Source organism: Puma concolor, chromosome B1 (genome assembly GCF_028749965.1).
Source record: "Puma concolor isolate L17-30 chromosome B1, mPumCon1.1.hap2, whole genome shotgun sequence".
NCBI classification, from domain to species: domain Eukaryota; kingdom Metazoa; phylum Chordata; class Mammalia; order Carnivora; family Felidae; genus Puma; species Puma concolor.
Genome location: NC_141670.1, coordinates 27,586,537 through 27,610,405, shown reverse-complemented (window position 1 = coordinate 27,610,405; position 23,869 = coordinate 27,586,537). Strand labels below are relative to the sequence as shown.

The 23,869-nt window shown below is 45.9% G+C and overlaps 1 long non-coding RNA gene across 1 annotated transcript; it reads right to left on the bottom strand.

The window, feature by feature from the left end:
• Window positions 1-257: 257 nt before the first annotated feature.
• LOC147581523 (uncharacterized) lies at window positions 258-5,130 on the bottom strand. Its single transcript, XR_015249994.1, has 2 exons — window positions 2,202-5,130; window positions 258-1,940 (listed from the first exon to the last, which is right to left on the bottom strand). It is a non-coding gene; the product is annotated as an uncharacterized LOC147581523 (long non-coding RNA).
• Between the last annotated feature and the right edge of the window lie 18,739 nt (window positions 5,131-23,869).

Below are 23,869 nucleotides of genomic sequence, written 5' to 3'. Positions count from 1 at the left end.
AAAGGCCCATATATTGGAAATCCAAAACAAGACAAATAACAGGCCTCACACGGGACCACATGGCAAGTGTAATACTGGGTCGTTGGCCCGGGGAATACCCAGATGCCACAGCTGCCTTGTGCTCCTTATGATTGGTCGTTATCTTGGTAAATTAGCACAAAGTTTATTCCTCAGCTTCTAGAAGTTCAGAAATTTGGTTTTGTTGGCACAGAGATGGTAGCTGCTCCTCTCTTTGCAGAGACAGATCATGAGATGAATCAAAGTGGAAAGCCAGTTTATTAGCTTACACTGAGACATTATTCTCTCTGGAAATGGAAAACCCCAGTCCACATATAGTCAGTCAGGGCCTTATTTTCCTATAGCCTAGCTACATGGAAAGCGAAACCATTCTCTAAGTCAAATGTAGAAATTTTACAATAAGAAATCATTGACACAGGAATTGGAATACTTAAAGGACGTATGACGAAGACATACTTTCCCAGAAGGGAGTCTCCATGGACACAACAGCATAAGCTAAGGGTTTAGCTGAGTCCCTCCACCGCCCAAAGACATGTGTTGAGGCCCAACCCCCATTCATTGTAAACATGACCTGATTGGGATTTAGGGTCTTTGCAGGTCTGATTAAGTTAATATTGAGGTCATAGGGTGACTGTCCGTTCTGACTAGTGTCCTTATAAGAAGAGACACAGAGACACACAGACATCACAGCCATGTGACAACAGGGGCAGAGATTGGAGAGATGCATCTAGAAGCCGAGGAACACCAAGGATTGCCAGAAAACACCAGAAACTAGAAGAGCCAAGGAAGCCTTCTCTCTTACACATTTCGGTGGGAGTGTGGCCCTGCAGACATCTTGATTTCAGACTTCCGGCCACAAGAACTGTGAGAGAAATAAGTTTCTAGTGTTTGAAACCATCCAGTTTGTAGTACTTTGTTACAATAGCCCTAGGCAGCTAAAAAGAGTTGTTTTTCCGGCATGGAATCTGAATGAAGGGAAATCAGAACAATCCCACGTTGAATGGTATCATGCTACGAGAGCCAGCTCACCTTTCTTGTTACAGAGAGGGCCTTTCAAATGGGACTGGGATATTTGAAGTCCATTAGCTGAGGCCCACTCCTACATGGACAATACTTACGGGATTCAATAGTACTTGCGGGGTCAAATTTCATGTTTAATAGGAATCCCACACACTGAGGCACATGTCCCATTTCCAAACAGCAAACAGACCAAGTAGGGTGTAGTACAATCCTCCAGAAGATGCAAAGACACTCGGGAATAACTAATTAATGGTATTCCCTGCCACCAGCTTTTTTTTTTTTTTTTTTCCTGGAAATACAACCATATTCTGACAATGCTGTGTAGCTGGCAAATGTCCTAGAAAAATCTTTCTGGGCTTCACTTCCACAGCTCTTATTCACTGGCTTCTGAGACTTCCTTGAGGGGTCAATAGACCATTGGCCAAATGAGTAGACTCCTCAAACTAAACATGTTGCACAATTTTGTTCCTAATGATTTAAGTATTGGTTTGAATTTTGAGTTTGAATGGAAGGTAAAACAACGAACGGGCCCCTTTGGGCACCCAGCTTCCCCGAGGCGTCCATAAACCCTGGCAGTGCCTTCCTCTCATCCCTTCCAGTCATGCATGCTCACTGCCACCACCTCTGGCCAGCTAGATCTCTTCTCCTGTCTGGGCGAGGGGATGATGGGGGCAATAACCAAGAGCCCTGCAGGCCTTCTTCTGAAAAGGGGTGGGTAGGAGTGATTGCTTGTGAGGCACAACCAAAAGTGAAAAAATCCCAGACTGATCGGCCACCACGTCTATGACCCATCACCACCCATGCAGTTAAATCCAGATGACATCTTCAGAACAGAGAGCCTCTCCCCTCCCTGCTGTCCCTGGACTCCCATCCAGGGCCCCCACAAAAGCTGCCTTCAAAACCTCCCAGGGATGGGGCGCCTGGGTGGCGCAGTCGGTTAAGCGTCCGACTTCAGCCAGGTCACAATCTCGCAGTCCGTGGGTTCGAGCCCCGCGTCGGGCTCTGGGCTGATGGCTCAGAGCCTGGAGCCTGTTTCCGATTCTGTGTCTCCCTCTCTCTCTGCCCCTCCCCCGTTCATGCTCTGTCTCTCTCTGTCCCAAAATAAATAAAAAACGTTGAAAAAAAAAATTAAAAAAAAAAAACAAAAAAACAAAAAAAAAAACCTCCCAGGGAGAAAACTGTAACTCAGAACACCTAACAGCCCTATCTATAATATTTATATTTGGTGCCTCACCTATACCCAGCACTACCACCTACCCCATAAACATACACTTTTCTCACATCGTATGACCGACAGAGAGCACAGCAGAACAGAGCTTGCCCTGAAAACCAAGTTTTACTTCTGACTTTAGAGCCACAGGGAGAGCATCTCCAGCGAGTTGGAATATCCATTCTGTGCCTCTCTCACCACGCAGGGATCAGAAACACCGAGCTCCCACTCACAGCCTCTTGACATTCATAGACATTTTCAGGTTTCCTTTGAAAAGCAGCATTTTGTTTTATCAGACAGAAAGCTGAAACAGCCAGATGTCTGGTTCAATCCAAGAGAGCAGGCAGTCTTAACGGCACGTGATGGCCACTGAAACGTTTGCTTCTGGATCTCGTCTTTGCTCCGGATCCTGGCCTTTTCTGACCAGAAAGGGTTTTTCTTTAGATATGTTAATACCTTTCATCTGGCCACCCAGTCATATGTTGAAGATCTGGCAGCCCTTGCAGATGGGTAACTTTACCCATCTCTGCTCTGATCATAAATTAATCCTACACCTAAGATCCTAGCAACTTTATTTCCCAATGTGGTTGGGGAAATTGGGCACTGGCCTTCCCAAGTACTGACACCTCTTGCTGTTTTATGGCCTCAGGTGTGAGGACGGAATAGCAGAAACAATGAAAAGGCTATTTTAAAAGTTGTGTGCATTATGGAAATACTGTTGCTTTCCCTGTATAGTGATTTGTAAAATGTCCTTATTCTTAGGGGGTGCAAGCTGTAATGTTTAGGGATAAAGTGTCACAATTTGTACAACTTACTTTAAAAAAAATTAATGTTTATTTTTGAGAAAAAGAGAGAGAGCTTGAGCGGGGAGGAGCAGAGAGAGGGAGACACAGAATCTGAAGCAGGCTCCAGGCTCTGAGCTGTCAGCACAGAGCCCAACATGGGGCTCAAACTCACAAACAGTGAGATCATGACCTGAGCTGAAGTCGGCCTCTCAACCGACTGAGCCATCCAGGTGCTCCTGTAAAACTTACTTTTAAATGAACCAGCCAAACACATACACAGACACACACAGACACACACACATACATACACACACACACACACACACACACACACAGAGCTACATGTATGTAGATAAAGCAAACAAGGCCAATGCTGGCAATTATTCAGGCTAGGTAAAGGGTATGTGAGCATTCCTTGTACTATTCTATCAATTTTGTAAATGTCTAAAATTTTTCTTATTATTAAAGGAAAAAGAAGCTGCATTGCCTTCTACACTCGAGGGTAAAAGGCTGATAGAGAGATGCTCCCTTTTCCCCAACAAGGCTGGTTCTTGGAAAAGCCAGCAGTGTCATCCAGATGAAACTGCTTCAGACAGAGATGTTAAATAAAAACCCATCTTCATTTTGGACAGGGAGGTCTTTGTAGAGCTCGTTTATGGCATTATGGCATTTTCCTCTCTCTGCCTGGGGCCAAGAGACAGGGAGGAGCAAGAGACAGAGGGTCTCTGAGCCAGCACGTGAGCTGCTCTGGGCAGGCAAGAGTGACCATGCGATGGCCCGTAGGGAGGGAGTGTGGGATAGCCTGCAGGCGGGGACCCAGAGAGCTGGGGCCGCCATAACAAAATACCATAGACTGGGTGGCTTAAACAACAGAAGCTTATTTTTCACAGGCTGAAGTCCGAGATAAAGGTGCTGGCATGGTTGGTGCCTGGTGAGAGCTTTCCCTTTGGGCTTTGGATGGCACGCCTTCTCGCTGTGTACCCACATGGTCTTTCCCTGTCTGTGAGCACACTCGTGTGCAGAGACAGCGAGCTCTCTGGACCCTCTTCTTAAGACGACATTCATCCTATGGGATCAGAGTCCCGCCTTTATGGCCTCATTTAGCCTTAATTATTTCCTGCAAAGCTCAAACTCCAAATTGGCCACCCTGGGGGTTAAGGCTTTAACATATGGATTTGAGGGGCACACAAACATTCAGTCCATAAATACCTCATATTGATTTTGCTTCTGTTTTCTGCATTGTAATTCCATTGGACTATCTTCAAGCTCTGGAAAGTTCGTTAAACACAAGAGCCTTAGGTTAACCATTTCTTGGAGAATGGGAGGGAGGGCCCGGGATCCCTCCTTCCCTGAGAAGCAGACTTGGAGGGAGCCCCTGCAGCACAGACTGGCGACTGCGAAATGGCCAGAGTTGAGCAGGGAGGAGCCCTGAGCAGTGGGCTCCTAGAGCGAGCCAGTGGGCTGGTAGCAGCTCTCAGCTGTCCCAGAGGGAGCCCCAAAGATATGGGGAAGGGGGCCGGGTTTCCCACAATGTCACAGGAGTGAGGCTCAGACTGTCTCAGGGGGCAGAGAAAACCTGGGAATCCATGCACTCTATCACAGCAAGGACACATTTTTGCCTTCCATCTCCCCCAGCCACTCCAACGAGGGGAGAAGATGTTACTGGGAAGGTCTTTTTTTGTGCCAAACGTGTGGGTTGGTTTGTGAAAGCAAGCTGAGGGCGGAGATGTCGGCCTCGGCACCAAGCCCTTTGGAAAGGGGCACGAAATGCGCGCTGTTAGTGGAGAAAAATTTGGAGCCATTAGGGGCCGACCCAGGCTGCAGTGAATGAGACCCAGAGTTTGCGGGAGGAGCCCCAGAGGAGAGGGGAGATGGCAGAGAGCTCAGCACTGCTTGGTGAGACACCATGGCCACAAACGCCCCCAACTTTGAGGAAGCCCGACAAGACTCAGGATGTGCTTGGCACAAGAGAGTCCCTAATGGAAACCACGTGAAAGGTGGCTCTCAGCATCCCACGGCCCAGGCTGAACAGAGGCAGAACATTTAGATAGAGCAGGGGGCCAGCAGAGCCCTCCTGACAGCCGCCCACACGCGCAGACTTACTTTCAGGCTTGATCAGAAATGGATGGTAGGAACTTGAGCTTCCTTTACACAGGTAACCGTATCTTCCGAAGCCGTTTCCTTCCACTTTTACTAGTGGTTTCTCCACGCGCCAGCGTCCTGTCGTTTCATGCCAATAACCGAACTGCCTTCTTTGCAGTGGCTCGGTTCTCAGACAGTGTAATTTGAGGTTTGGCCGACTCCTTAAATACGTATCACGTCGCTGAATTTAGGACGGGAGGAAAAGAGTGCAGAACCAGTCAAGGCATCAAAGACAGGCTCATCCTCGTTCCCAAGGCGAAAGCGAAAGGGCCATCCAGACCTCCTCTCTCCTCTGGCCCTCCCTTCCAGTGCCACGGCCATGACCTTCCCCCAACACCCTGTGCGCAGCTCTACATTCTCCGTGTTAAGAGCAGCTGTCCTGTGATTTGCTGGTGTCCCCCCAGGGAGCTGGAGCTGAATCACTGGACAACGGCAGCTGATTAGTTTAAAGCTCGTGTTTAAAGGGAGAGAAAGGGCTTTCTGAGATAAGGAACTCCAAGTGGGTACACCACTGACCCGTGCCGTCGAGGGTTAACAGCGTAAAGGTAATAGGGGTTTCTAGCTAAAAGGGAAAGCTGCCAAGAAGAGCCCCTAACCTAAGCCTGCGCCCCATTCTTTTAATCCGTGACTTCCTCCAGCACTTCCTCTAGCTTGGGGGAGAAAGATGCAAATTTGGCTAACCTCTGAAAAAACTTGTGGTATGTGCAGAGCGAGCGTTTCAAGCAGAAAGCAGAGACCAGGGGTCGTTTCCGCCCACGCGCCTCAGCTCGGCCTCCAGGGATCACCACGTGGTTCGTCGGGACCCTCCCAGAGTCTCTTCCACATGCCCTTGGAAAAAAACCTGGGCAGCCTGTGTCGCGGCGGAAGCTCAGGCGCGTGGCGCTGACCCCAGGCAGGCAGGTGCCGGGCCCGGGGCGCGCGGGCCCCTGCTCCTTGCCTTGATCTCCACTACCCTCTGCATCTCTGAGCCAGTCCACGCAGCGAGCGACCAGGGATACCTGCAGATCCGCCGCACCAAGGTGCGTGGGTGGGAAGCCGAGAAATGACTGGCCCGGTTACAGCCACAAACATACTGATGACTTTATTATGGGCAAAACCGCCGCCCTGCCCAAGGTCTCTGGTGAAAAAGGAAGTCAGTCGTTCACGGCAGCTTTTGCACACTGGGCTATTTATACAGATGGAACTAGAGGCCTGGAGATCAGAACACACCAAATTCTGATCTTGCCAACCATGGCTTATTTCAGGACAGAAAAACGGTCCTTTTTTTTTTTTTTTTTTTTTTTTTCAACTTAAATGTATTAACAAAGAACTGGCTGGTTCCACTGGAAGGAATCTGACTTCAGCTCCTCTTCAGACAGACTCCCTCCAGCCTTTCCCCCACCCCCACCCCCACCCCGCTGCCTGATGCCGGGGCACAGCCTGAGTGGCAGCTTGGCCAGGTGCAGCCACCCTGGGGGAAAGACCGTGGGTGGGGAGGCAGCTCGGAGGTCCTTCCAGGCAGGAATGTGCCTCAGTATATGGGCTGGAAGCCACCTGCATCAGTATCCGACAGCGGTTAAGAATGCAGATTCTATTCAGTCTAAGTTCCCACTCTCTGGGAGTGGCATCTCAGAATCTATGTTTCTATTTTTTTATGAAAGTTTTTTAAAATTCATATATTTTTGAGGGGGGGGGAGGGCAGAGAGAGAGAGAGAGAGAATCCAAAGCAGGGCTCCATCCCACAACCTTGGGATCACGACCTGAGCCCTGAAATCCGGAGTCGGATGCCTAACTGACTGAGCCAACCAGGCGCCCCTCAGTACCTATATTATCAACAACCTCCCCAGGTATTTCTTACGCAGATTTGAATTTGAAAAATGACATCTCTTTCACCACATTGGGAATTCACTAAATGCAGGTTGAGTGAATAAACACCAACTAATTCCTGCTAAGGTATTAACCTATCCCTCTCATTATGGGGTGGCATAAACACACACACACACACACACACACACACACACACACAGACTCTTGAAGATTCCAAAACTGAAGTTAAGATGGCAGAACCTTGGAGACTTGTCAGGGTGGTGACCCTGCTCGTATGCCCTCAAATTGCCACGTGGGCCTTCTGCACGTAGGACCGTGATCCCATGGAGACAGATACCGGTGGTGTTGAGTACTAGCCATTTGCTCATCAGCTACTATGTGCTCACCAGGCACAAACATCTCAATTTTCACATCCATGTGGGAGGTACAATCTCCAATTTCCAGACAGGAAAACCGGGCTCAGAAAGGTTAAGGAATTTTTGCCTCTGCATATGGCTACTAAGCGTCAAGGTACAGATGATTCACGTCCAGTCATCCAGGCCCAAAGGCTGTACCCACCAAAATCTATTTCATAAATTCCAAATGGTGTCAGAGAATCATGAACTATCAGGACAGGTAAGAACTCTGGCCTTATCTAGTCCAGCCTCCTCATATACTAGTGAGGGGCAAAACAGTGTGAACATGAAGTTTCCTCATTTGTTTTGTCTGGCCTGCTTAGTGTCTTTAAAGAAACTCGAATTCATCAGCATTTAAAACTCTGGAGATGTTACATTAAAACCCAGATTTTCCCTGTCTTGAAAAGCGAGCGATTTTGTAACCCTGGGCCTCATTCCTGGTTCTGGAAATGGTTAACTGTACTGGTTGTGGAATCCACAGACCTGGATTTGAGTCTTGGCTCTAGGCCTTATTGGCTGTGCAACCTTGGATAAGTCACTTTACCCCTCTGAGCCTCCTCCCTCAACTGGAATGTACGTACGGTAACAGCAGCTACTGTGTTCCCTCTGATTCATATGTTGAAGGTCTGACCCCCAGTACTTCAGAATAGAAGTGTATTTGAAGATAAGGTCTTTAAAGAAGTGACTGGGTAAAAATGAAGGCTTTACCCTCATCCAGTATGACTGATGTCTTATTAGAGGAAAAAGAGGGGCGCCTAAGTGGCTCAGTCAGTTGAGCATCTGACTTCGGCTCAGGTCATGATCTCATGGTTTATGAATTTGTGCCCGGCGTCTGGCTCTGTGCTGACAGCTCAGAGCCTGGAGCCTGCTTCGGATTCTGTATCTCCTTCTCTCTGCCCCTCCCTCCCACTCAAAAATAAGTAAACATTAAAAAAACAAAGAGGAAAAGAGACACCAGGGGCACATGTGCACAGGAGAGAGCCTTCTGCTAACTGAAGAGACAGGCCTCAGAGGAAAACAACCCTGTCGGCACCTTGATCTTGGACTTCCAGCCTCCAGAACCATGAGAAAATAAAGTTCTCTTGTTAAAGTCACCCAGTCGGTGGCATCTTGTTATGGAAGGCCTAGCAAACCAATACAGTCTGTTTTCCAGAAGAATCCTTGAAAAGCCTGGTACGTAGTAGGTATTTAAAAAGGGTTAGCTATTGTGCTTCCACAGTCAGAACCAAGGACGTGGGATTGTTTTGTGTTTGGAGGCTGCCCTTTGAGCCAGCCTTCTCTGCTGGCATAGTGTGCCTGCCAGGTGGCCTGGAACGTGTGCACGGCGTGGCCAGAAAACCCTCCGCCTTGGACAAGACTGGAAAGATAATGAAGGATTTGTCAATTCTTGTTCAAGCCACCACCTTCCTGTTTGCACTTGTTACGACAGCAACCCCTTTCTTCATCTCAACGTCTTTCTGAACAGGCCTCCATCTCTAAATACGAGCTCAATCTTCGTGACATCTTTTGAGAGGAGTTAATGACATCTAGGGGGCTACTTGGACTTATTGGTAAACTATGGCTCAAAGTAGAATGGATTACTCCTAGCACATATTCATAGTTTTTCACAGCCCTAATATGCTGATTTTGCTAATTCTAGGGCATCTATCTTTCCATGTCTGACTGCCCTGACCTATTCTTGGCCACGCCTCAATGGTCTCTTGTGATTCAACAAGCTCCCCTCCTGACCCTTTGAAGTTTATCTGAACTTCCAGCCCACGAAGGGAAAAAAGACGATATTTTATCTTGGCGTCACTGGATATCCTTACCTGCATCTGTCATAAAGCAGATATTCATTCAGTTCCAAAATCTATGTAATACTCTTCAAAAAGCAGTAGACATTAACTTCTTTTTTTCTGGGAATGGTTCCCAATCATTTATTGGAGAGTAACCCCCATGACTGGAGATTACTATAGTATGATGTCGTTTTGTGCTATTTTGAACAGTTCCCTCATATAGAACTGTTCTGTCCACCGGCCACATGTGGCTGTGGAATCCTCAAACACAACAGATTTCAAAGACTTAGTATAAATAATGAGAATATAAGGTATCTCATTAATTTTTATATTAATTATAGCCTGGAATTATAATATTGTAGAGGTATTGGGCTAAATAAAATTTACTCAATTAATGTCACTCATTTCTTTTTACTTTTTTAAAATTTACTTACTTTAAGAGAGAGAGCACACAAGTGGGGGAAGAGCAGAGAGAGAGAGGGAGAGAGAGAATCCCAAGCAGGCTCCATGCTCAGCACGGAGCCCGACATGAGGCTGAATCTCATGACCGTGAGATCATGACCTGAGATGATTGAGCCACCCAGGCGCCCCATTTTCTTTTTACTCTTTAAATGTTAACTCCAGAACATTTTAAATTACATATGCAACTCACACTCTATTTCTATCAGACAGTGCTGGCAAAGAAGAGAAATTGAGGGACCAGAATATTTGTAAGTGGCTTGCTCTAAGTTCCATGGAGAGTCGGACAGCCCGGGCAGGGCTCTCCCAGTAGATGCATATAATCATATGACATAGGAATGGCACCATTTGGCATGGCTCTTTGAAAATATCTCCCCAACACCAAAATCTTCATCCACCACTTGGTTTCTCCTGAGAAGAAAGCATGTGGAGATTAAGTCAGCCCAGAAGATGAACAGAAACCCATAATCCTCTACGAGTCTTAAAGGGTAAACTAAATGACCTAAGACTTTTCCATCCCTGATGTCTAGAGCAGTCATAAGAGGGCTCTGTACTGCCACTACCACATCAGAACACGTCTGACTCAGAAAGATAGTGAAAGATTCACATGACAAATATTTTCATTCTGTTATCTCTTTTTTGCCAACCACAGTTGAGGTCACTCAACGAATCCCCAAATGATGTCACCTGAGGTACTGAAGGGATCATTATCTTGCATCAGGACTCAGGTATGCGTTGCATCCAAGTAAAAACACAAGGCAATGAGAGGTCACCTCAAGTGACTTTGTCTCCGCCTTGAGGAGGGGAAGGCCGCACAAAGACAACCAGCGTCCAGTGGGGCAGACTTCGCTGTGTGGGGATCACCCTCTCACCAGAGAGGTCCTTCTCTGATCTTGCCTGTGCCCTTAAACCCTCAACCCCGTCAGAGCCATTCAGGAAAGACCCCTGACTCACCCACCCACAGAGTCTGAAATACCTTCCTTATCGTGGGGTCACTGCGAGACAGGCAGGAACCTTGATATAAGAATAAAATAAACGGGTCTGTCAACAGCTTGAAGGGCTGTTAGTTCATAGGAAACTCACTAGGTTCTTTCCAGAGCTTATTTATTCGGACTTGACATATGACTACAACAAAGCAATTTAATAGCTTCGCTAGAAATGAGGGCGGAGAAGAAAACAAAACAAGGAAGTACTTCCAAACAGACTCTGAAAAGATGTCAAAACTCGAGGAAGGGGAAGATGATGAAAAATATTTGCAAACCCAAAAGTCCAGCAGCTTATAGCTAGTTGGCATACCTCTGTGAGTCTCAATGTGGTATTCATAACACCAAAATAAAAGAACTGTGATAATCCAATTCATTGCGTTTAAAAATTATTATTCATATTAATGCCTCAAAGGGCATTCATGGATGTTTATAATTTGTTCCGTTTTCTGCTTTCAAAGGCTCAAAGATATGCAATATTTAAAAATATTTTGGTTCATTTTCCTTAAATGTTGTATCTTTTGCAAGGGGTGAGCTTCAGTTCTGGTTCATTCCCCCAACAGTACCCGACAAAGGAGGCTTTCTAGGAGGAAAAGTACTAATGATGTTCAGGGAACATATGTCCCTGTAATGCCCGAGGGGCAAAAGTCAGTTGACTCAGCCCCAGGCAGGAGCCCCTGACAGCCCTCCCTGCACCCAGGGCACGTCATTTGTTCAGTGGCCGTGTGGGCCAGCATCCTGGCAGAGGCGACGCTCGGGGCACTCAGCACGCTCAGGCAGATGGGCCAACCCTCAGGGAAAGGAAGCTCTTCTGAGATCCTCCTGTCTTCGTTCTTCCCAAATGGGCTTTGCTATAAAAAGCAAATTAAACAGCCATTGTTCCTTTCCTCCATGAAGCTGGCAGACGGACATCCTGCCTAATCCCAAAGCTCCCGGATGTTTGCTGCCGGCCTGCTGATGCCTGCTACTGCTTGACGCAGGAAAAAAGAACTTACCCTCCCCTGGGGAACGGAACGTGTCTTAAGTTCTGAGCTTTCCTTTTTCATTGGGGACTTTTAAAATTTTATTTTATTTTTAAATCTCTTATTGAAATATAGCTGACATATAATGTTATATTAGTTTCAACGTATCGTTTGACCACTACATACATTATGCTGTGCTCACAAGTGTAGTTACCACCTGTCACCACACAAAGGTATTATAATATTTTGACTCTGTTCCCTATGCCGCACTTTGTATCTCTGTGACTTACTTAGTTTATAACTGGAAGTTTGTATCCCTTAATCTCCTTCACCATCTCCCCATCCCCTCACCCACCTCCCTTCTGGCAATCAGTAGTTTGTTCTCTGTATTTATTTATGGGTCTGTTTCTTTTTCTTTCTTTCTTTCTTTCTTTCTTTCTTTCTTTCTTTCTTGATAAAGAAAATGCGATGTATGTACGTAATGGAACCTTCCTTAGCCATAAAAAAGAGTGAAATTGTGTTGTCTGAGACAACATGGATGGTCCCAGAGGGTATTCTGTTAAGTGAAATAAGTCAGACAGAGAAAGACAAATAAATACAGTACAATGTCACTTATATGTGAAATCTAAACAACAAATACAAACAAATAGCAACAACCAAAGAAAAAACAGACTTGGGTCCTTTATTTTCGGTGACATATAATACACAGCAGAAAAGGACTTTCTTTTTAACCCTGGCCTGGAGAAATACTCCCACTGGATTGATAAATAGGCTTAGGGTCATAATCGGAGGAGATCCTAAAACACTGGCCCTTAAATCTTCCCCTACCTGTGAAAGTATGTGACATTTCTCAGTGAAAGACTTACTTCAGTGTTTTTGGGAGTCCCTCTAAAATGCCAAGTAGTCAACAGGAGATTATGTGGAATGATCGATGTGTTATTTAACTTGATTGTGTTAAATATTTCACAATGTGTACCTATATTAAATCATCATGTTGTATACTTTAAATGTATACAATTTTATTTGTCAGACCTCAATAAAGCTGGAAAGAATAGAATAGAATAGAATGAAATGGAATAGGTAGTCACCCACCCTCATCTAAAGTAGGAAACATAAAACACTTTCTAAAAAGACAGACCATGGAGGGAAAGACAAACGATACTCTGAGCACTTACGAAGCAAGGCCTTAAAATATCATCTGTCCTCAAGTAGCTCTGGGTCTCTGCAAAGAAGAGAAAAGAGAAAAACTGGGGAGAGGAGAAAGAAAGAAGAGCAGGAAAGGAAATTGGGAGAGAGAGAGAGGGAAGGGAGGCGGCCCGTGTGTCTCATATCATGGCATTTATCACACTGTAATATAATGGCTTGTGTAATGCTCTTTCCCCTTTATAGACAGTCCAGGATCTACCCTGTAGGCTTTTATTTCATATTATTTTTTAGTTTGTTTGTGTTCTTTTTTAATTTTTATTTTTATTTCGATTTTCACTGAATTCTAACATGTATCAATGGGTCACTGAAAGCCATAACATCCCAAAGTGACTCACAGGGCTAATCCTTCTGGAAGAGTATCTCTGAGACTTCTCCGTGGACCGTCCACGGATCACTGGGCCCGGGCTGACGTTGTGTGACTGGGTGGTGCCATTTCTGTTGGAGAAGCCGAGATCTCTCCCTTCACACTTTTATGTGGCCCTTAGGAGGCCACGAGCCACAGATCGCTCTGGCTGATGGAATTCCTAACTTACAGCAAATGACTCAAGTATCCACTTCATGACACTTCAGGAACCCTAAGGCAGAGATCCAGCATTTCCAACAAACCTCAGGGGAGCTTCAGGTACAAGGCGCTGATGAGGGGCAGTTCTGTGAAAGTAAGTCCCAGGAGGAAAAACAGGTCTGAAAAATGTGGCTGGCCTCAAGCCAAAAGGCTAAAATTATTCAAAATGATTTACTCTTCCATCGTGTAGAGTGAAGGCTAGAATAGCCATTTTCATCACTAGTTTCTGAAAAGTCAAGTGTACCTACCTTTGGGTCATTTCACACTTACCAGTTCTCTAAACCATTACTAAACTTGGGGGTCTTTGAGGTTTCTAACGTCAGCTCTCACATTAAGATTTTCAAAGTGAAACTTCAGTACGTGTTTCCTGAACAGCTTCTCTCTACATGGTCAAGTGGACTTATTCTCAGAAAAGGAGAGCCACTTCTGGTAAATAAAGGACCGAAACAGGAAGTGAGCCCATGACAATCAAGCAGAGGGTGTGAATGGTGTGGAAAGATGAGGAAGGTTCCTTAGGGGTACGGCTCATGCTCTTCCAGCCACGGCTTCTCCACAGCAGGGTCTTCTCCCCCTCAGCTCCTCAGCTATGAGAGTCCTGGATAAAGCTGCTCCTCGTACCTCTGTAACCACAGGAGCTCATTTTTAGACTCCTGCCCTTTCTCCGATGCTGCAGCATTGACCAAGCTAACACTGTGGGAGACGCAAATGGTACTGGATTCCTAAGGCTGCTGTGACAAATTACCACCAACTTAGTGGCTTGAACAATACAATTTATTATCTTACAGTTCTAGAAGTCAGAGGTCAGGCACAGGTTTTACCAGGGGCCCAAACCAAGGAGTCAGCCGGTCTGTGTTCCTTCTGGAGGCTCTACAGCAGGATCTGTTCCTTACCTTTTCCAGTTTCTAGAAGCCACCTACACTCCTAGGCTCATGGCCCCTTCTCTATCTTCCAAGCCATCAGACAGACGGAGTTCTTCTCGAATGGAGTCACTTCTGCTTTTCTCTTCCACTTGTAGGAACCTTGTGTTGACATGGGTTCCACCCAGATAATTCAGAATAATCTGTTTTAAGGTCAACTGATGAACAGCCTTAATTCCATCTGCAATTTTAATTCTCTTTTGCCATGTATCATAAGAGTCACAGATGTTAGGATATGGACCTCTTTTGGGGGGCCATTATTCCACCTGTCCCATAAGCAAACCAAAATAAAAAGGATATACAATGGGCAGAACATACCTTCTAGATTAACACACACGAAAATATCTTGAAAACGGCAGGAAATAAACGTGAAGTCAAAGGTCAAAAGTAAAGAAACAAAGTAGAACATCAATTCACGTTGTATCAAAAGAGGTCATTAATTAAATCAGAGTGGAATAAAGCACCCTAAGATGATCTATGAGACCTGGGGGCAACCTTATGAAGCCATATGGCTACCATTACTTAGTGCTCAGATGGTAGTTCAGAGTCAAACGTTTTCACAGTCAAATGTTTTGATGCAGCAGTCGACGATACTCAAAGATGGAAACCAGCACAAAGCAAGCTGTCAATCATTGCAACATTGCAACGTTGCCTTGGAAAGTATCTCTAGCTTTTACATTATTTGTCTGATTCCCACCCCCACCCTCTCCAACTCTGAGTCACTGTTGAAAAGAACTGTTTACAGCTCAGGAGGCAAAGTTCTTACACGTCCCTGTAAAAACATGATTTTTTTTTTTTTTTTTGGTAAGAGCTTGCACGTAGCAAATTGAATCCCCATTACCCTGTGTGTTGAACTGGTTGTTGGAAATCTGACAAATATCTGGTGCCCTGTTGGACAACCAGTGCATCTTTGCGCACTGATTGAGACCCAAGGACCAACCTCTCACTCCATCTCTCAGAACTTATTGAGATGGGGGGGAACTGCTGTCCCCATTTGGCAGACAAGGGAGATTGAAGTTCCAGGAGATCTGAGCTGGAGTTTGGACCTTTCTAGCCCTGAGTCAACATTGTTCTACTGTATTGACGGTCACTCATCTAATCATCCCTGATGGCCCTGCTCTTCCTGTGACATTGTACAGCAGGTGCAATATATTGTTGTATTATAAACAGTGTGTATATGTTACCCAGATATGCAAGTTAGTGTCAGTAAATACCTCTTTCTTTCTCTCCTCTAAGTTTTTCCAAATACCGAATCTCATTATTTCTTGTTTTTCTGTGAAATACTGCATCTACAAAACTCTCTGTCAGGATGCCTGGGTGGTCCAGTTAAGTGTCCAAGTCTTTATTTCAGCTCAGGTCATGATCTCGCAGTTCGTGAGACTGAGCCCAGAGTCAGGCTCTTTGTGGACATCACGGAGCCTGCTTGGGATTCTCTCTCCCTCTCTAAAATTCTCTCTCTCCCTCTCTGGGATTCTCTCCCTCCCTCTCTCTGCCTCTTCCCTACTCGTGCTAACTCTCTCTCTCTCAAAATAAATAAATAAACATTTAGAAAAAAATTTTTAAAAACCCTCTCTTTCTCTGTCTTTACCTGTTTCTGTCTCTCTTGGTCTCTCTCTGACTCCCTTCCTGTCCTTTGGAAATTCACCCCAGTGTGTCACGTCCAGGGTCACGTCTGTATCTTGTAGTCAGCAAGAAGCAAGTTGTCTTCCATCGTAGATTTCTGGGTACTTCCTCAACTTAAGCCATTTCCATTCGTTTTGCTCTACCTCTCTCCAGCCAGACTGTCTTAGGTCTAATGCACTTGCCTTTCCTAGATGAGTTAGAGCTCTTTTCTTAGTCTCAGCCCAAACCACTGCTGGGCTACCCATGAATTCCAGCCCCCCATCCCCTTTGCTGCTGCCCTGCTGAGCTCTGCCTTTTCCTCCTTCTTCATCTGTTCATTTCAGCCACATTTGTAAGGTCCTATCCAAAGTGTTTTCATGGGAGATTTTTTTACCCCAGACCCACCCGCTCCCCTCCTCCCCTTCCCCATCTGGTAAAATCTTGCAAAATTTCCATCTGCCCTGCAACATTGTCACCACTGCTCTGCTTTAACAAATACACCCTTTCCTCTAGGGTGGTGGAGTATGTGAATAACAGCAGGTAGCAGCTTTTAAAAATAAGATCCAGAGAAACAGTCTGACATTATAATTCATGAATGTAAATTCATGCAAGAATGGGAATGTGTTCTTCCCTTCCTCCTCAGAAGGGGCTTTACCCTGTCAAAGGAAAGAGAACAGGTCTTATCAAGATACGCAATCTGCTCCATTCACTCAACTGCTGAGGTTTGTAACACCTCTCCGGTGAGTTTTTGCAAAAAGAACTTTTGCTTTGTTCAAAAGGCTTCCGTGCTAGAAAAAAAGCTCCAAGTTTCAGAAGAGCAATTAAAAGAAGCCGTGGAGCTTAAGCAAGGCAAGAGGAGGATCATTTTCCCTGGTGAGGCAGACAGGTGAGGGAGGAAAGCCTTTGAAGATCAGAGGAGATGGGAGAGAGTCCTTGGCTAGCGGAGAAATCCCAGATACAGAAATTGTCTTTCTGTGTCGAGGGGAGGGACAGCAACACAGACAGCCTTGCCCCAAAGCTTGCTTTATTTTTATTTATTTTATTTTTTATGTTTTTAATATGAAGTTTGTTGTCAAATTGGTTTCCATACAACACCCAGTGCTCATCCCAACAGGTGCCCTCCTCAATGCCCATCACCCACCCCCCCTCCCTCCCACCCCCATCAACCCTCCCTCCACCCCCTCCCACCCCCCATCAACCCTCAGTTTGTTCTCCGTTTTTAAGAGTCTCTTATGCCAAAGCTTGCTTTAAACTGAGATGTTCCACCCCATTGGCTGGCTGTTAGCTTTAAATTTGAGAGAACACCAGAAAAGGTTACTGTCCAGAAGTACAACACTAGTTTCTTTCCATCTTCAAATGCTTGGGGAAAATACCAAATGGGAACACTGGACCTGAAAAAAGTTGAAACAGAATGCAGTAGAGGCAAGACCCTTATTCAGCACTTCAGCCACCAGCCCCCCCCAGGAAAGAATGGGTGGACTTAAGTGTTCGCAGCTACCCATAAATTCTGGGATTTTCGTTACACCCAAGGGGAGAATGACTATTATTTATTTAGCAACTAGTATAATGCCAGGCAGGTTTCATATCTCTAGAAATCACTGTAATCCTTCAAGAAAAGTATTTTTAGACCCATTTTACAGTTGTGGAGACTACTATTTTACTGACAAGTTGGTATAGCCAAGACTCAACTCAATCTGATTCCACAACTGGTGTTCCTTTGCTCCGTGAAGGTGGGAGGAGGAGAGTGTATACCCTTCGGTACACTGTCACTTACCAGTGTTCCCATAGGAAGCCCACTTGTTCCTACCTTTAGGAATTAATGTGAATGGCAGTCCCAATTCAAATGCTTTGCTCCATAGTCCCCTTGAAGACTCACATTATTGAGCCATTTTTCCTGATGTTTAGACAGTGAATTCAGATATTTCCACATTGTTAATACTCAGAATGAAAATGTCAACTGTCAACACAGAAGAAAGGATTCTTCAAGAGAGAGCTGTGAAACTGACAATTTCTGATAAGACTTGAAAATCACTAGTATTTACGGTTAGCATTCCTGGCTGCACATCGGACTCACCTGGGGAGCTTTATAAACTAAATGTCCTGCTCCGTGCCTGGCGATTCTGTTCAGGATGTATGGGGCAGGGCTCAGCAATCTGTACTTTAAAAAAAAAAAAAAATCACTCTAATGGTTTTGATCTGCAGCCAGGGCTGGTACCCACAGACGCATGGTAAAAACAGCCTTCAGATTTCCTCTCTGTTCTGTCACTTGCAAATGCAATCACAATGCAATCAAAGAGAGTCACAAATCCCTAATCCAGAAACCCTCCCAAAGCAACACAAAGCAATCACAGAATAGTTTTTTAAAAATGAAGGCCAAAACTAAGCATAACTGGAGCAGGAAACCACCAGATGTGAATATATTAAGCTTTATTTTAAGAGATTGCAATTGGAAATTGTTTAAATACTAGAGAGTGCTGTGAGCTGACAGATGGCGAGCGGCACCGAGGAGGAAGGCAGCCTGGACTAGCAAACACTACCTTAATCCCAGTCACCGTCGTGGGACATGCAGGATTGTGCCCTTGAGACTACTGCCCGCCCCCGAACTGTTTTCATTTTCATTCAAACTTGATCCTCTGAAAAGGTCTCAAGTGCTACCGTTTTTAGAACTACAGTTGCAACAGCAACACCCCAAATGTATTATGCGTGTGTCCCATGTACGGAAGCCCCTTGTTATCTTGATCCTCCCCAATCACCAAAAAGTCATGAGTGTTAAACCCAAGTGCACAGACCGCTGGGAGAAGGATGGAAGCAGCTCCCATGGGCCAGAAACCGTCGGACAGCACGGTACACCATTCCGGCTGCCTTTGCTTAGCCTGAGGACCGTGTCGTAATGCCAGGGATCCCCCAAAACTAGAGCCACATCCACCTGCTACAAAGTGCTGGGCTCCGGGAGCCACTCGGTTAGTTCTAAAGGTGTTCTGATGTCTTACTGTGGTGTAGCTTTAAGAGTTTGGGGTCTCCCTCTCGGGTTCACAGAGAGCGAGCAAATAAACCGTGCGGTGAGCACAGCTGGGCTGGAAGCTCAGGGGGCACAGGCTCCGGGGGCAGCTAAGTAGCAGGCCCCGGACACCTGCTGCCCGCTGGAGACAAAGCAGCCGGCCCTGCCACCTGAGCAGAAGGGTGAAGGACACTTCTCAAAGAAAGTCAGATTCAGTGAGCTAAAATGGGAAGGGTGTAAAGAATTCGCCTGATAAACTGGCGTGGGCAGAGAACAGCGTGTGAGCAGGAACGCGGTCCATTCCAGTGACAGAAGTTCAGCGGGACCAAAACATAGAGAAAGATGGTGAGAACCCCAGGAGTTAGAGACGGGGCTGGGTCAGCAGCCTCGCTGACTCAAATGGACTTGTAAAGCACGATCAGGAGTTTCGACTTGATTCTAGAAGCAGCATAATTGAAAGGTTTAAAGCCAGAAAGGGCACACTGACATTCTAGAATTATTCTGGGCAGGAGAATGGGCCAGCAGGGGGTATAACCGGTGAGAGGAGACCAGCTAACAGGTCAGGCAGGGCGGGAATGAGGGTACCATGCAGAAGAAGCGTTGTCGGCAGGACGTGAGGGTTCATTTGACTGGCGGGCAGGAGTTAGAAAGACACGGAGAGGGAGAGAGAGGATCCAGGTAGCTGCGGTGCCATTTATTAAGGGTGAGGAAGCTCTGAGACCCTTTTGGACTGGTTGAGTTTGAGGCACTGTGGCACACGCAAGGGACCGTGTCAAGTAGGCAAATGACTAACAGGCCCTGAGCTCCTTCAGGTCATCTGGCTTCTCCCCACAAGTTTAAACCAGCAGCCCTGTTTGTTCAGCCCTCCTGTCAGCTTTCCGTGTTTCCCCCCAAGTGACAGACTAACCATCGCTGAAAAACGCTCCAGGAGAAATGAATGAAAAGCAAATGGCCAGTGGTGGACTGGTAAATATTTACAAGTGCTTCTTCTTCCTGCTCCCAAGGAAGCCCCGACCGGGACCATTCAGTGAGTTCCGTGGTATAGCTCTTCGTGCTGTGGCCAAGGTCGAGATACTGAGGCGCCACCTCCGGATGTGGACTTGGGAAGTATGTGCAGATTCAGCTTCGGCAAGCCAGCGTGAGCCGATGGCAGCCCAGCATTGCACACACCCCAGCAAAACTGAAACCAATCAGTGAAGCCTTCAGGCAGAGTCCAAACCACACTGGCCCATCAGGCCAACCCCAGGTGACTTCTCCTCTCCAAGACCTGGGTCTCACTAAAGTCCTAGAAAAACCTAATTCTGTTTGGTGCCTGGGAAGATCCGAGACCTTCTACGGAGGTTGAGTGGAACCCTTAGACATCTGTTCTCTAAAACAGGGATCAGCACATCATAGCCCTTCGGCCAAACTGGGCCTACTTTTTAAGGTCTGCCAGCCACCGATGATTTTTACACTTTTAAATGATGGCATTTTAAATAGTTACATAAGTACCTGCATCATAGCCTTCATTTTATCTGTTGACACATAATCCCTGCAGCCTAAAATATTTACCATTTGACCTTTTAAGAAAAAGTTCACTGACTCTTGCTGTCCTGAAGGTCCTGAAGACAGAGCCAATTCTGACCCCTAACATTTTTTAAGCAGCACGGTAGCCAGTGTTTTTCCCTCCCCACCTGGGCCATCTCCCACCTCCTGATTGGGCTGGACCCACCATGGAATTAGGAGACCCCCTTTAATCAGCCTCCCCTCTCTAGGGCACCCCCACTATTTGCTCCATCTGAGGCTAGCCTTGGAGTCTTCCAGAGCTGCTCCCACCATGCCTGCATTTGCCTGAAGTTCAAACCCAGGGCAGGAGCTTTGGATTCCCCTGGAGCTGGGCTGTGCAACCTGCAAATGCAGGGCTTAACTTCCCACGAGAAAAACCTTGATCTATGAGAGACAAAAGATAGAAGGGAGCCAACAAATAAACTGCTTCTCCATTCCTCCTCCAGGGGACTATTCCGAACACGATATTTCTGTGTCACCTGCCTTGATTCATCCCATGTGGCTGAGCAGCTAGCTGTATCCCTTATGACGTAGCAGCTTCTCTACCTCACTTCTCTTTTCCCCAATTCTGGTTACCCTGGATTTGCACTTCTTAATAAAGTATTAGCACTGTAGCTGTGCATTAGGCTCTTTTTTTTTTTTAGGAAACTGGCTAAACAAAACAAAACAAAACAAAAACAAACAAACAAAAAAACCAGATGATAAGGCATTATCTTTGACAATTCAACTCTGTCCCTAAACAACAGCAAAAACTAGGTCACCGTGCCATACCTCCTAAATAAGTTCAAATGGTATACATTTTTTTTAAAAAAATAGGCATGAAAGGAACTTTTCAGAAAACTACAGAAGACCAAAGTATGATGTGATGGCATTTTTACAGTCATAAGATATATTCATTATAAAATAAAGACCTAAAATGTCAGGTATTAAAAAAAAAAAAAAAAGTAACAACCAGAAGAGAAAGAGCAGAGGCAGTGAGCAAAGCAAAGACTAATCCCGGGAAATGCCTCAGGGGAAAACAAGAAACTATTAAGACTCAGGTACTTAGGCTGTAATCTGACCTCAAAGGTGAGGCCCAAGCACACAGCCAGAATGGATCGTACTTCTTTATTGGCCAGGGAAAAGGAAGAAGAGGCTTTATCTGGGAAAGAAAGGAAAGGAAAATGGAAATCCAGAGCGAGGAAGAGAAACTAACTACAGAGATGCGGTGAATGCGTTAAGGGACATCAGTCAGGTGGGTTGCAGCTGATGTGACTGAACTTGTGTCTCTGTAACTTCCAACACTGTTTTGTCCTAGTGGTCCCTCCTGTCAGGACAGCTTTGCCTTCTACATAGATCTGTGCTGTGCTAAGAGACATTACCTAAGAACATCACACTTTGGAGGTGAAAGGAGTGGAGCTCCAGCAACAGATTCTTGAGGGTGGGCGGGGCCCCTGAGCCCATTTGATTTATCCTTTTCCATATTCTTTAGCCTTTTTCATGAAACCTTATCAAGCATTTATTGTTTTCCATGGCCCTAGATAAAGGTCTTAGAACTCAATTCGTGCTCCAAATCCAAGAGCATCTCTAAACTAGGTGTATGGACAACAATGGATCAGTATCCAACGTCATGCCTGGCACCATGGACACCTAATAAATTTTGTTCAGGAAATGACTGAGCACATGGCCAGTCCTTGAATGCCCATTTGTCCTTTTCCAGAGCGGGAAGCCCAGAAGGCACTGTTTTTGTATACCCAAGCCAAATGGATTTCAATGCCCTTTCCAGAGAATCAAATGATTTCTTCCTTTGAGAAAAGAGTGAGGAGCAGGCTCACTTACTCACCTCACTCTACCACATGACTTAAAATTCTGCCATTTGGGCTAAGAAGTTGGAAAATATCTAAGAGACAAGATTCCTTGGCTGCCTCTTTGCCAAGATAACCACTCGATGGGTCTCAAGAATTAAGTGAAATAAGGGTTGCAGAGCATTTAGCACAGTGTCTGGCACACAGCAAAGGCTAAATAAATGTTGACTGCAGTGGTAGGTTTGACTTACTGTTGCTGCTGTGGTTGTGACTTACTTGTTAACTATTCCAGTGCAATAGTGAAAGCAGCCTTCGCATGCCTGACTTTTTTTTTTTTTAATTTTTTTTTTTTTTCAACGTTTATTTATTTTTGGGACAGAGAGAGACAGAGCATGAACGGGGGAAGGGCAGAGAGAGAGGGAGACACAGAATCGGAAACAGGCTCCAGGCTCCGAGCCATCAGCCCAGAGCCCGACGCGGGGCTCGAACTCACGGACCGCGAGATCGTGACCTGGCTGAAGTCGGACGCTTAACCGACTGCGCCACCCAGGCGCCCCCGCATGCCTGACTTTTAATGAGTTCCATCTAAATGAAAAGTCTTATACTAATCCTTTATCCAGACCTGCAGAGGCTTTCCTGAGATGATTTCCAAACACAACCACACAATTTAAGCTTTTTAAAATGTGGAGGATTTAGGAGAGCTTTCTATGCAACAGAAGGAATTTACAATTTTACAAGAAGAAACAAACAAGCAAACAGACAGACACCTTCCCTGAGCTCAGTACAGGGTTGAATTTTCCTAGAGAACAGTAAACATTTGGCCATGAATGATTTGCACACCTAGAATTCAGGAAAGAAGTACACCGCACTGAGCCCAAAGCCCCCTCCTCCTGCAGTGTGCGTGGCCCTCTCAAAGAGGGTCAAAACTTAACCACTGTTCTCACAGACACTCATGACCCCCACGTGCCCAAACTCCCTTCATCCAGATTGCTCCTGGCTTCAAAGAATATTCTAAAACCCCGCAGGGAGAGACCAGGTAAGGCCCTGACCCATTGGTCATATTTAAACAGTGTAGCCAGGTACTGACTAAGTTTATGGCATTTGAAAATCAGAATAAAGTATTGAATTTCCTGGGTACCTGGGTGACTCAGTCAGTTAAGCATCCACCTTCGGCTCAGGTCATGATCTCACTGCTTGTGGGTTCAAGCCCCACATGGGGCTCTGTGCTGACAGCTTGGAGCCTAGAGCCTGCTTCGGATTCTGTGTCTCGTTCTCTGCCCCTCCCCCACTCACACTCTGTCTCTGTCTCTCTTTTTCTCTCTCTCAAAAATAAATAAACATTTAAGACTTTTTTAAAATTAATTAATTAAGGAAACAGGTTGGATCTTGGGGTGCCTGGATGGCTCAGTCGTTTAAGCATCCAACTTCGGCTCAGGTCATGATCTTACAGTTCGTGGGTTTGAGCCCCACGTCGGGCTCTGCACCGACAGCCTGGAGCATACTTGGGATTCTCTCTCTCCCTCTCTCTCTCCGTCCCTCCCCTGCTCATGCCCTCTCTCTCTCCCTCCCTCTCAAATAAATAAACATTTTTTTTTTTTTTTTATTTAAAGGAAACAGACTGGATGTCTCTAAGGACCTTTCCAGACCAGCGACATTCCAACACTGAATGAAGAAGAGTGCCTCAGACTCTGGTGAAGACC